This window comes from Bos grunniens, chromosome 9, assembly GCF_055505025.1.
Source record: "Bos grunniens cultivar Pamir isolate PY7600 chromosome 9, Bosgru_T2T1.0, whole genome shotgun sequence".
NCBI classification, from domain to species: Eukaryota; Metazoa; Chordata; class Mammalia; order Artiodactyla; family Bovidae; genus Bos; species Bos grunniens.
In genome coordinates this window covers 64,836,754-64,849,991 of record NC_141173.1, presented here as the reverse complement: position 1 = coordinate 64,849,991, position 13,238 = coordinate 64,836,754, and the positions used below count along the sequence as shown (strand labels likewise).

Below are 13,238 nucleotides of genomic sequence, written 5' to 3'. Positions count from 1 at the left end.
AGTAGTAAGAAAAGGTGAAGATGATGATTACAGGTGCTCACATATTACAGACAGTGAACAGTAAGTGCAAATGCTGTGAGACAAAGGCTGCACCACTCAACTACAGGAAACTGGTCTCTACGCCCCCGGGGCAATTCTGCACTTGACAAACATCCACCACAAACCTATCACTAAAAGTTCTCACATAAGCATGGTTACTGTTAACCCAAAGACCTGCTACGGATTAACCTGCCTGCAGAAGGAAACACAAACCCTCTAAACCTCTGTGGTCCCTGTCAACCTGGCCCCAACTCACTTTTCTGCTCTTATGCTTCCCACTCCTTTATACAAAGTTTTATACAAAGCTTCACTCCAACCAATAAATAGCACACTTGACATCAAGCTTTTAAAAAACCTTAAGTCTAGAAACTAACTCAATGGGTTACAGAGGTATTCACAGAGGAAATTATGAAATCCGTGTCCACAGACACTTACTGAAAATCATTCTGAACCAGAAAGATATGACTCCGAAGTCACAATTTTTAGAATCCTTCAACACTTACATAGTACATATTTCATAAACAACATACATTATATAGCATAATACATCATGTTATAATAACATAAATAGTATGAGGTCTGACATAGTACTCCATAATCAGATATTAGTATTTCCACAGAAAAATGTATAAACCATAAATAAATAAGTCATAAATAAATACTATAAACAAGTCTCAAGTCTGTTCAGGTCAGGATTTGTTATCAAATGTAACTGGTGTATCAAATCTAGAGGACAAGTTATTTCTTTTTGATTTCTGAATTATGGATTAGGAACTGCAGACCTGCACTTAGACTGAGTGACAATAAACACCGCATGCAGTATGCACATCACGGTAAGGCAAGCAGTAACTGAAAGGCGTTATTTAAGACGGAAATCTTTAGTGTTAAATACATTAATCCTGCTGTTCGAAACCAAGGGTGATCTCACCCACTGCCAGGGGAATTTGGCAATATATGGAGGCATTTTTCACTGTCACAACTGTGGGAAGATAAAAGAGAGGTATTTTTTATGGTATGGTATTTACATCAAGTGACTTGAGGCCAAGGCTCTGCTAAATATCTTACAACGTACAGAACAGCCCCCCACAACAAAGAATCACCTGACCCAAATTATCTATAGTGTTGAGGTTATCCTGCATTAATCAGAGACAAATACTGAAAACCAACAAGCTAAGCATTCAGAAGGTTGGGGGAGGAAATACAAATCCAAACACGTAAAAAGGAAGGACACGCTAAAGAACAGAAATCAGTCAAGTAGACGACAATGACAAAAGACATAAACTGGTTCTTCAGAAAAATTAATAAAATAATTAAAACCTCTGGCTGGATACTACTTGAGGTTACTAGGGCACCAGTAATTACTTTAAAAAATGATAATTAAGAGAAAAAGGTATAAGCATTTATTCTACTTTTCCAGCTTGAGCTATACTTCATTGTAACTAAACAGACCTTAACAGAGGATAAATTAAAGCAACTCTACAAACACACACACATACACACACACACACACGAGAATTTAAATTAAAAAATACAGAAGGAATGAAACAATAACAAATCACCATGTTGCATCCTATAATGATTCAGATCAGATCAGATCAGTTGCTCAGTCGTGGCCGACTCTTTGCAACCCCACGAATCGCAGCACGCCAGGCCTCCCTGTTCATCACCAACTCCCGGAGTTCACTGAGACTCACGTCCATCGAGTCAGTGATGCCATCCAGCCATCTCATCCTCTGTCGTCCCCTTCTCCTCTTGCCCTCAATCCCTCCCAGCATCAGAGTCTTTTCCAATGAGTCAACTCTTCGCATGAGGTGGCCAAAGTACTGGAGTTTCAGCTTTAGCATCATTCCTTCCAAAGAAATCCCAGGGCTGATCTTCAGAATGGACTGGTGGGATCTCCTTGCAGTCCAAGGGACTCTCAAGAGTCTTCTCCAACACCACAGTTCAAAAGCATCAATTCTTCGGTGCTCAGCCTTCTTCACAGTCCAACTCTCACATCCCTACATGACCACTGGAAAAACCATAGCCTTGACTAGACGGACCTTTGTTGGCAAAGTAATGTCTCTGCTTTTGAATATGCTATCTAGGTTGGTCATAACTTTCCTTCCAACGAGTAAGCGTCTTTTAATTTCATGGCTGCAGTCACCATCTGTAGTGATTTTGGAGCCCAGAAAAATAAAGTCTGACACTGTTTCCACTGTTTCCCCATCTATTTCCCATGAAGTGATGGGACCAGATGCCATGATCGTCGTTTTCTGAATGTTGAGCTTTAAGCCAACTTTTTCACTCTCCTCTTTCACTTTCATCAAGAGGCTTTTGAGTTCCTCTTCACTTTTGCCATAAGGGTGGTGTCATCTGCATATCTGAGGTTATTGATATTTCTCCCGGCAATCTTGATTCCAGCTTGTGTTTCTTCCAGTCCAGTGTTTCTCATGATGTACTCTGCATATAAGTTAAATAAACAGGGTGACAATATACAGCCTTGACGAACTCCTTTTCCTATTTGGAACCAGTCTGTTGTTCCATGTCCAGTTCTAACTGTTGCTTCCTGACCTGCATACAAATTTCTCAAGAGGCAGATCAGGTGGTCTGGTATTCCCATCTCTTTCAGAATTTTCCACAGTTTATTGTGATCCACACAGTTAAAGGGAGTAAATAAATGGTGAAACCAAAGAGAAAATGTGTTGGGCAGCTGTCACCACCTGAATCTACAAAAAGTGAGGCAACTCGACCTAATGTGGAGTTACCTTTTGATGTGATGTATTAGAATGTACACATCATCACTGAAGTACACGTGGACCCCCCTAAAAAAAAAACATGTAAATCTAACAGTCTATAACTCTAACTCCCTGTCTACAAGAAATACAGAGGTGCAGATGACTATCAGCAAAATCCAAAGTGTGAACAAATAACCCAGTTTCTTCAACAAGTCAATGGCAAAGGGAAAAAAAAAGAGCGGGTGAGGAGGAATGTTCTAGATTAGGGTTGACAAAGGCTTATGGTATAGTCCTCAAAGCTAAGATTTTTACATTTAAAAAAGAATATGGGACAGAGAGACCTGATATAGCCCGAAAAGTCTAAAATATTTACTGACACTTACAGCAAGTTTGGCAACTCTTGTTCTAGATTATACTTACAAAAGCTTCAAAGATGCAGCGACTACATAAAATGAATAGACCCAGTTGTGATTCTGATTAGAACAAATGCATTATAAATGTTTATATAATCAAGAAAATTTGAGTATGAGCTGACTATTACAAGACATTTAAAAATTACTGTTAATTTTGTAAGGTTATGGTTTTGTGTAGAATAATTATTTTAAAAGGAGGAAGGTCAGATTTTTTAAAATACTAATGGCTGTTGAAGCTGAGTGATGAGTGCTTAGGGGTTCTTTGTACTCTCTTTTTTCTATGTATGCTTGGAAATTCTCAAAAGCAAAAATTAGAAAAGACAAAGTTTTAGCAAAACAGATCGGGGAGAAAAAAAAAAGAGAGGATACAAATATAAAACTGTTGACTTTTTAAAAATGCACAACATGAGAGTTGTAAATTTTATTTGGGGCAAAATGAGGACTGCAGCGTGGGAGACAGCACTCTGAAACAGCTCTAAGAAACTACTCCAAAGAAGGAAGAGGGAAGCTCAGTATATATGAGATTTTGGTGAAGGGGGAATACATGCAATGAAGCACATATTCTTCCAAAAGGTTTCTGCTAGTCTCATGAACCTTTCCCGAGTCACGAGGAACAGTCATCACCATGAAGGATTCCAGTGTTTTTCTAGATATCAGGAGATACAAGAATCAGGCTAATAAAATCGGCTCCTGAAAATACCTATCTGAAGATCCCTGCTGCCAGTCCCACCACACCACCCCCAGCAAGAGTGCCTCATTTCTGCTCTCCACCCTCAGCTTCTTTCAGGGGGTGTTGAACGTCAGCAGCTGAAGCAGTGCATGATTTAATCCTTGTAGAGACAGATGGCAAGTGCCCATAGCAAGAGCCAACTTGTAGTTGACACAACACAGAATGAAAAAAAGAAGCAATCACAGCTATAACTGAAATGAAGAGTGAGACTATAAACAATTACTGCTGCTGCTGCTGCTAAGTCCCTTCAGTCGTGTCCGACTCTGTGCGACCCCATAGACAGCAGCCCACCAGGCTCCGCCGTCCATGAGATTCTCCAGGCAAGAACACTGGAGTGGGTTGCCATTTCCTTCTCCAATGCATGAAAGTGAAAAGTGAAAGGGAAGTTGCTCAGTCGTGCACGACTCTTAGTGACCCCATGGACTGTAGCCAGCCAGGTTCCTCCATCCATGGGATTTTCCAGGCAAGAGTACTGGAATGGGGTGCCATTGCCTTCTCCACTATAAACAACTATATAGTCATAAGGGAAGGGAAAGGGAAGTCGCCCAGTCGTGTCCGACTCTTTGTGACCCCATGGACTGTAGCCTGCCAGGCTCCTCCATCCATAGGATTTTCCAGGCAAGACTACTGGAGTGGGTTGCCATTTCCTTCTCCATATAGTCATAAACTGGATAAATAATATGACAAATTTTTAGAAAAAAAAATGCTAAGAATTAGGATGTTAAGAACTAGATAACCTGAATAGACCAACTATTTATTAGAGAAATTAAAATATAATCAGAGACCTGGCTTTAAAAAAAAAGGCCCCTGGCCCAAATGATTTCACCAAACTTTCATGAAATAGATAATCCTTACTTTATACAGACTGCTTTCAGGGAGGAAAAAAATGAGGAAAAGCTGCCAATTTAAAAGGACTAATATAATTTTAATCCCCCAACCTGATAAAGATAATAGAAGGAAATCCTTAGGTCTATTTTATTCATGAATATAGAAATGAAATACTCAGTAAAATACTAGTTAATTAAAACTAGCGGTATATCATAAAATAAAGAATAACACACTATAAGAAAGGCATATTTTTCTAAATAGTTCAGTATCTTTTAATCATCATGAACTAAAGGAGAAAAAAAATCATAACAATGATGACTTTTAACCTAATTACTAGTTTACAGGGAACCTAGAGGGACATTCAAAAACACTGCAGGGAAGCAATCAGCAGAAGCCAAATTGTGGAAAACTCTATGGAACAAATGGCCAGTTTCCCCAACAAATAAATTACAAGGTTAAAAAAAGGGAAGAAATTTTCAGATTAAAAGATCATACTTGGGTATTATTTGAATAAGTCTAAAAGGCTGTTTATAAATAAGATTCATTATGGTTGGCGTAATGGATAGACAGGCTCATGACAAAGCATATAAAAATACAGTAAAATTTTAATGATGATTGATCATTTACTATAAATTTCAACACTGCTGTATATTTAAAACTTTTCATCATAAAATATTGGAGGATAAAGTTCTAACAGATTCAGGGAAATCTGAACAATGAATAGATATTTTAAGGATGCTAACAGTTTTTTTATTGTGAAATGGTATTGTGGGGGCTTCCCTGGTGGTCCAGTGGTTAAGACCTTGCCTTCCAGCACAGTGGGTATAGGATCAATCCCTGGTCAGGGAACTGAGATCCCACATGCCTCCTGGCCAAAAAGGCAAAACATCAAACAGAGCAATAATGTAACAAATTAAATAAAGACTTAAAAAATGGTCCACATCCAAAAAAAAAAAAAACTTAAAAAAAAGAATGAAGTGGTATCCTGGTTATGTAGAAAAACAAAAGCTCTTGGGAGGTCACTGGTGGCCTACTGGTTAGGATTCTGGGGCACTGCGGGGGTCCGGGTTCAAACCCTGGCCTGAAAACTAAGATCCTGCAAGCTGCATGGCACAGCCAAGGAAAAAAAAAAAGCTCTTATCAGTTAAAGACACCTACTGAAATGTTTGATACCCACTGACTGAGTTACTAACACACACATTAAATAAGAAGCTTTGGGGGCTTCCCTGGTGGCTCAGACAGTAAAGAATCTGCCTGCAATGCAGGAGACCTGGGTTTGATCCCTGGTCAGGAAGATCCTCTGGAGGAGAAAATGGCAACCCACTCAAATGTGCTTGACTGGAGAATTCCATGGACAGAAGAGCCTGGCGGGTTACAGTCCAATTCAGTTCAGTCGCTCAGTCATGTCCAACTCTTTGCAACCCCACATGAATCGCAGCACGCCAGGCCTCCCTGTCTATCACCAACTCCCAGAGTTCACTCAAACTCACGTTCATTGAGTCAGTGATGCCATCCAGCCATCTCATCCTCTGTCGTCCCCTTCTCCTCCTGCCCCCAATCCCTCCCAGCATCAGAGTCTTTTCCAATGAGTCAACTCTTCACATGAGGTGGCCAAAGTATTGGAATTTCAGCTTTAGCATCATTCTTTCCAAAGACCACTCACGGCTCATCTCCTTTAGAACGGACTGGTTGGATCTTGCAGTCCAAGAAACTCTCAGGAGTCTTCTCCAACACCACAGTTCAAAAGCATCAATTCTTCAGTGCTCAGCTTTCTTCACAGTCCAACTCTCACATCCATACATGACCACTGGAAAAACCATAGCCTTGACTAGACGGACCTTTGTTGGCAAAGTAATGTCTCTGCTTTTAAATATTCTATCTAGGTTGGTCATAACTTTCCTTCCAACGAGTAAGCGTCTTTTAATTTCATGGCTGCAGTCACCATCTGCAGTGATTTTGGAGCCCAAAAAAATAAAGTCTGACACTGTTTCCACTGTTTCCCCATCTATTTGCCAAGTGATGGGACCAGATGCCATAATCTTCGTTTTCTGAATGTTGAGCTTTAAGCCAACTTTTTCACTCTCCTCTTTCACTTTCATCAAGAGGCTCTTTAGTTCCTCTTCACTTTCTGCCATAAGGGTGGTGTCATCTGCATATCTGAGGTTATTGATATTTCTCCTGGCAATCTTGATTTCAGCTTGTGCTTCTTCCAGCCCAACGTTTCTCATGACGTACTCTGCATAGAAGTTAAATAAGCAGGGTGACAATATATGGCCTTGACATACTCTTTTTCCTATTTGGAACCAGTCTGTTGTTTCATGTCCAGTTCTAACTGTTGCTTCCTGACCTGCATACAAATTTCTCAAGAGGCAGGTCAGGTGGTCTGGTATTCCCATCTCTTTCAGAATTTTCCACAGTTTATCGTGATCCACACAGTCAAAGGCTTTGGCATAGTCAATAAAGCAGAAATAGATGTTTCCCTGGAACTCTCTTGCTTGTTCGATGATCCATTGGGTCGCAAAGAGTCGGACACACTGAGGACTAACACTCACACTGAAATGTTTGGGCTTCCCAGGTGGTTCAGTGGGTAAAGAACCTGCCTGCAACGCAGGAGATACAGGAGTCGCAGGCCTGATCCTGGGGTCTGGAAGAATCCCTGGAGAAGGGCATGGCAACCCAATTCAGTATTCTCGCCTGAAGAATCCTATGGACAAAAAGGAGCCTGGAGGTCTCTAGTCTGTAGGGTAGCAGAGAGTTGGACATGACTGAAACGACTGAGTACGTACGCACTGAAATGTTTAATGTTTATAGACAAAACATCTCACATGGCGTTTCCTTCAAAATAATTAGGGACAGGAGTGATACTTGGCTTTGAACTGATCATTTTTGAAGCCAGGAGATAGGTATTTACAGGTTCCATTGTACTACTCTATTTTTATTTTGTATGTGATTCAAGTTTTCTATAATAAAAAACTTTATAATAAAGTTTTTAAATGAAAAAAAGAAAAAAATCTATTAAAAGCCCATAAAAGCAGATCTGAATGAATGTGGAAAGATATGTTCATGGATGAAACCATTAAATATAGTTAAGTAACATCAATTCTACACAGATTAATTTACAAATTAAATAAAACTGTGCAAATTCTTTGCACTCCTCACATCAAAAGCAGGAATCTAATTTCCTTCCCCTTGAATAGAGGCTGGCCTTAATAACTCACTCCTAATCAAAAGAATGCAGCAGAAGTGAAGCTACCTAACTGCCTAAATTTCAGGGTTAGGTCATAAAAAAAGTACAGCTTCCAGTGGAATCTCTTCCTCAGGATACTCATCCTTGTCACCCAACACCATTTGGGGGAAAAAGTCACACGTGAAACCATACGTAGATGTTCTGACCAACAGCCCAACTGTATATAAAAAACATACTACAAAACTACAATACTGTCATTTTAAAAACAATTCAGTACTGTTGTAGAAAGAGAAAAATAGACAAAAGAAACAGAACACAGAGTGAAAGACCCATTAAGTTTGGAATAAAAAACATTGTAGTGTCTGGGTTCTAATCCTGGATATGATAAAATGCAAATTACTTAATCTCTCCGATTGTTTGGTCCTCTATAAAACAGGGGTAATAATAATAATACCTAACTCACAGGGTTGTTTTAATAATTAAACGAGTTCACTAAAGTACTTTAGAAGAGTCTGTCTTAATACTGTTAAAGTGTATGTAAGCCAATTGTGGTAACTTAGAAAGTAATAAAGAAAATAATAATAAAATATATTAAGAAGTGGCTCCATATATAGAAAAGGCTACAATTTATAAAATAAAATTGTAAATTGCAGGGAAAGTGACTAGAATGTTAACAACAGTGGTCATCTTTGAATGGTAAATTTATGAGTGATTCTGAACACCTTTCAATTTTCTGACTTCTTTACAGTTTAGGGCTTCCCTCATAGCTCAGTTGGTAAAGAATACACCTGCAATGGAGGAGACCCCAGTTTGATTCCTGGGTCAGGAAGATCCCCTGGAGAAAGGATAGGCTATCCAGTCCAGTATTCTTGGGCTTCCCTTGTGGCTCAGCTGGTAAAGAATCCGCCTGCAATGAGGGAGACCTGGGTTGGGAAGATCCCCTGGAGAAGGGAAAGGCTACCCACTCCAGTATTCTGGCCTGGAGAATTCCATGGACTGTATAGTCCATGCGGTTGCAAAGAGTCATACACAACTGAGCGACTTTCACTTACAGTTTATATGAATCAATGTTATTTAGAAAGTTATTAATAAATTTTTCTTAATAATGTCTTTTTAATGTAATTTTTAAAAGCTTGGGCTTCTAAATCAGAATGATCATCATCAGAATCCCATTCTGCTACTTACTATCTATGAGAAAATTACTGAACAACTCTTAGCTTCAGTTTGCTCATTTGTAAAATGGAGCTATAATCAGACCCTACAAATTGAAACTACAATGACCTCCTACTATACACTAAGTAAAATGGCTAAATTAAACCTATAAACAATATTAGACAAAACTATAAAACATTTTTGGCGATAGTATAAATTGGTATAATAACCTTGGAAAACTGGCAGTATCTACTTAAGTTAAACAAATATATATGCTACAACGAACCATGTTCATTTATGGTCATATACACCCAAGAGAAATAAGTACATATGCCTATTAAAAGAAATATATATTAGAATACTCACAGCAGCATTATTCATAATAGCCAAAAATTATAAACAACGCAAATGCCTTTCAACAGAATGGACAAAGTGTGGTATAGTCTCAGTGGAAAACAACATAATAACAAAAAGAATAACTACCAATATATGCAATAATATACATAAATCTCAAAAGGAGAGTTGAGAAAAAGAAACCAGATAAGAGAAGACCATATGATTCCATTTATATAAAGTTCAAAAAGCAACAAAACTGATACATGACAACTGAGAATGTTACTGACAATGGAGCCTAGTAGGGTGATGTTTTATATCTTGGTAAGTGGTGGTTACACGGGGAGTTATATTTTACAATTCAAAGAACTATACAATTACATATGTGTTATGTACTCTTTTATACGTTGTATCTCAAAAAAAAAAAAAATCACCGAGGCTAGTAACAGTACCTACTTCACAATGTTGTGAGGATAAATAAGACAAAAATAACTGTTTTTGTGCTGAGCACCATTCCAAGCATGTTCCATGTATTAAAACCCAGTTAAGGACTTCCCTGGTGGAACACCACAGTTATGGAAGAAAGCAAAGAACTAAAGAGCCTCTTGATGAAAGTGAAAGAGGAGAGTGAAAAAGTTGGCTTAAAGCTCAACATTCAGAAAATGAAGATCATGGCATCTGGTCCCATCACTTCATGGCAAATAGATGGGGAAACAGTGGGAACAGTGACAGACTTTATTTTGGGGGGCTCCAAAATCACTGCAGATGGTGACTGCAGCCATGAAATTAAAAGATGCTTACTCCTTGGAAAAAAAGTTATGACCAACCAGACCGCATATTAAAAAGCAGAGACATTACTTTGTCGACAAAGGTCCGTCTAGTCAAAGCTATGGTTTTTCCAGTACTCATATATGGATGTGGAGCTGGACTATAAAGAAAGCTGAGCGCTGAAGAATTGATGCTTTTGAACTACAGTGCTGGAGAAGACTCTTGAGAGAGTCCCTTGGCCTGCAAGGAGATCCAACAAGTCCATTCTAAAGGAAATCAATCCTGATTATTCATTGGAAGGACTGATGCTGAGGCTGAAACTCCAATACTCTGGCCACCTGATGGGAAGAACTGACTCATTGGAAAAGACTCTGATGCTGGGAAAGATTGAAGGCAGGAGGAGAAAGGGACAACAGAGGATGAGATGGTTGGATAGCATCACCAACTGGATGGACATGAGTTTGGGTAGGCTCCGTGAGTTGGTGATCGACAGGGAAGCCTGTTGTGCTGCAGTCCATAGGGTCGCAAAGAGTCAGACACAACTGAGAGACTGAACTGAACTGAACTGGTCGTATAGTAGATGGGAATGCACCTACCAATGCAGGGACACAGGTCTAATCCCTGGTCGGGGAGACCCCACATGCCACAGAGCAACTAAACCCACGTGCCACAACTACTGAGTATGTGCTCTAGAGCCTGTGGGCTGCAACTACTGAAGCCGACGTGCCTAGAGCCTGTGCTCTTCCGCAAGAGAAGCCAGCACAATGAGAAGTCCACACACCGCAGCAAGAGAGTAGCCCCTGCTCACCACAACCACAGAAAGCCTGTGTGCAGCAACAAAGACCCAGCAAACAACAAAAACACTTAAATCATCACAGTAATCACAAAATGCAGGCTCCAGTATTATGCACATTACACAGATTAGGGGACTGACTCAAAAATTGGATTACTTATCCAAAGTCATATAACTAGTTAAAGGAGGAATCAGAATAAAATTCTGAACAGTCAAGCTTCAGATTCAAAACTTGTGACCACATGAATAAATTGCCTCAATAATAATGAAAACTCTTAACACAGTAACTAGACCAAAGTACTCACAAAGAGTTACCTATTAATACTATTGATATTACCATTATTATTAGGATTAACTTAAAATATTCCTTATAATATTCAAATATTCAATCCTATGATTAGCAAATCTATATAACTGTATATCCTAATCGTATGCTCTAATATATTAAAACAATACTATAAAGATGATATCATAAATAATTTGAAATACATAAAGTATATTACTCTACTCTTACCACAAATCAGTTACAGTGGTCCAAAGGTTATATCCATTTATCTTTCCACAGATAAAATTCATAATTTTATTCATACTGAAAGAAAATTTTATATGCTAATTAACATCTTGAGAGATTTTTAGAAGTTAAAATTTAAAGACAATAAGAGAAAAGTTAATTTCAAAAAGAGTACTAGTCTAAGTTTAACCACATAATAACCAGGGGAGTTTTTATTTGGTTGGTTTTCTGGGGAGGTGTGGGGTTGTTTGTTGCTTTTGTTTTCTTTTTGGCCATGCCATGAGGCTTGCCGGATCTTTTTTTTTTTTTTTACTTTTTTTTTTACATTGCAGTATAGTTGATTAACAATATTGTAACAGTGTACAGCAAAGTGATTCAGTTATACATATCCATATAACCATTCTTTTTCAAATTCTTTTCTCATTTAGCAAGCAGAGTTCCCTGTGCTACACAGTAGGTCTTTGTTGGTTATCCATTTTAAGTACAGCAATGGCAACCCACTCCAGTACTCTTGCCTGGAAAATCCCATGGATGGAGGAGCCTGGAGGGCTGCAGTCCATGGGGTCGCTGAGGGTTGGACACGACTGAGCGACTTCACTTTCACTTTTCACTGTCATGCATTGGAGAAGGAAATGGCAACCCACTCCAGTGTTCTTCCCTGGAGAATCCCAGGGATGGGGGAGCCTGGTGGGCTGCCGTCTCTGGGGTCGCACAGAGTCGGAGACGACTGAAATGACTTAAGTACAGCAGTGGATCTTAATTCCCTGACCAGAGCTCAAACCCAGGCCCCCAGCAGTGGAAGTCCAGAGTCTAAACACTGGACCACCAGGGAATTTCCAACCAGGGGTGATTTTAAACTGAGAATTTCTTATAAAGTTATTTCTAAAAATTAACTGGTGAAATGCCTGTATAAAAATCATTTTTTGAAAATATGTACTAAGCGTATCTTCTCATTTTTCTAGTTCCACAGCTACACCCCCCAATGGTGCCTTGTACACAAAAACAATCTCATTCATAAATCCAACCACTCAGAAATAACACTTGTTATTTCCTTCTTTCTTTGCATAATACAAATACAGGGTACAGCGTTCAGATGTTATAAAGACACTGATGCTATCCTATGACTCCTTAATAATATAGATGCTGGATGCTATGATTAAGTTGAAACCCTCAGAAATCTAGTTCAACCTGTTCCTACATAGTTGTCCTACCTGGAACACCTAAACTGACCTGGCTCCCAAATAAGATAAGTAAAGATGCCTAGACAAAACGATCATATAAAGTTGGCACATCTTTCATACTACACCTGCTTATCTGGCTTGAAATACTTTCCAGATGATAAAGTAAATAATTAATAGCTTCCATTCTCTTAAGGATTCCACGTACACGTCCTCCATAGTCTTAAAGTCATTTTACCATCATAAAGTACAGTTTCCAATAACATTAATCGCAGTTTAAACCTAGTATTATATAACTCAGAATCAACTAACTAGAAAGCAAAGCGACAAGGGAAGAAATCCAACTTCAACACAAACCCAGGAAACGGTTATCTTAGAACAAAATCAATTTACCAAGTTTCATGTTTAAGTTTCCCCGATCTTATTAGGCTTGGGGACCAATATCTCCAGATAAAGAGTAACGATGGTTGCACGCTCAGACTATGAGAGAAAACATGCAGGTGTTATCGCTGACAACTGCCTCACATGTCTTTCCACCAAAAGCAAATCTGGAAATAATTCTGAAATAATTTCACCTCTACTACCTATT

At 38.9% G+C, this 13,238-nt stretch overlaps 1 protein-coding gene across 16 annotated transcripts in view; it reads right to left on the bottom strand.

Annotated features, from left to right (window-relative positions):
- Positions 1–13,238, bottom strand: part of SNX14 (sorting nexin 14) — an 84,230-nt gene that overhangs the window by 70,019 nt on the left and 973 nt on the right. The window lies entirely within an intron of this gene.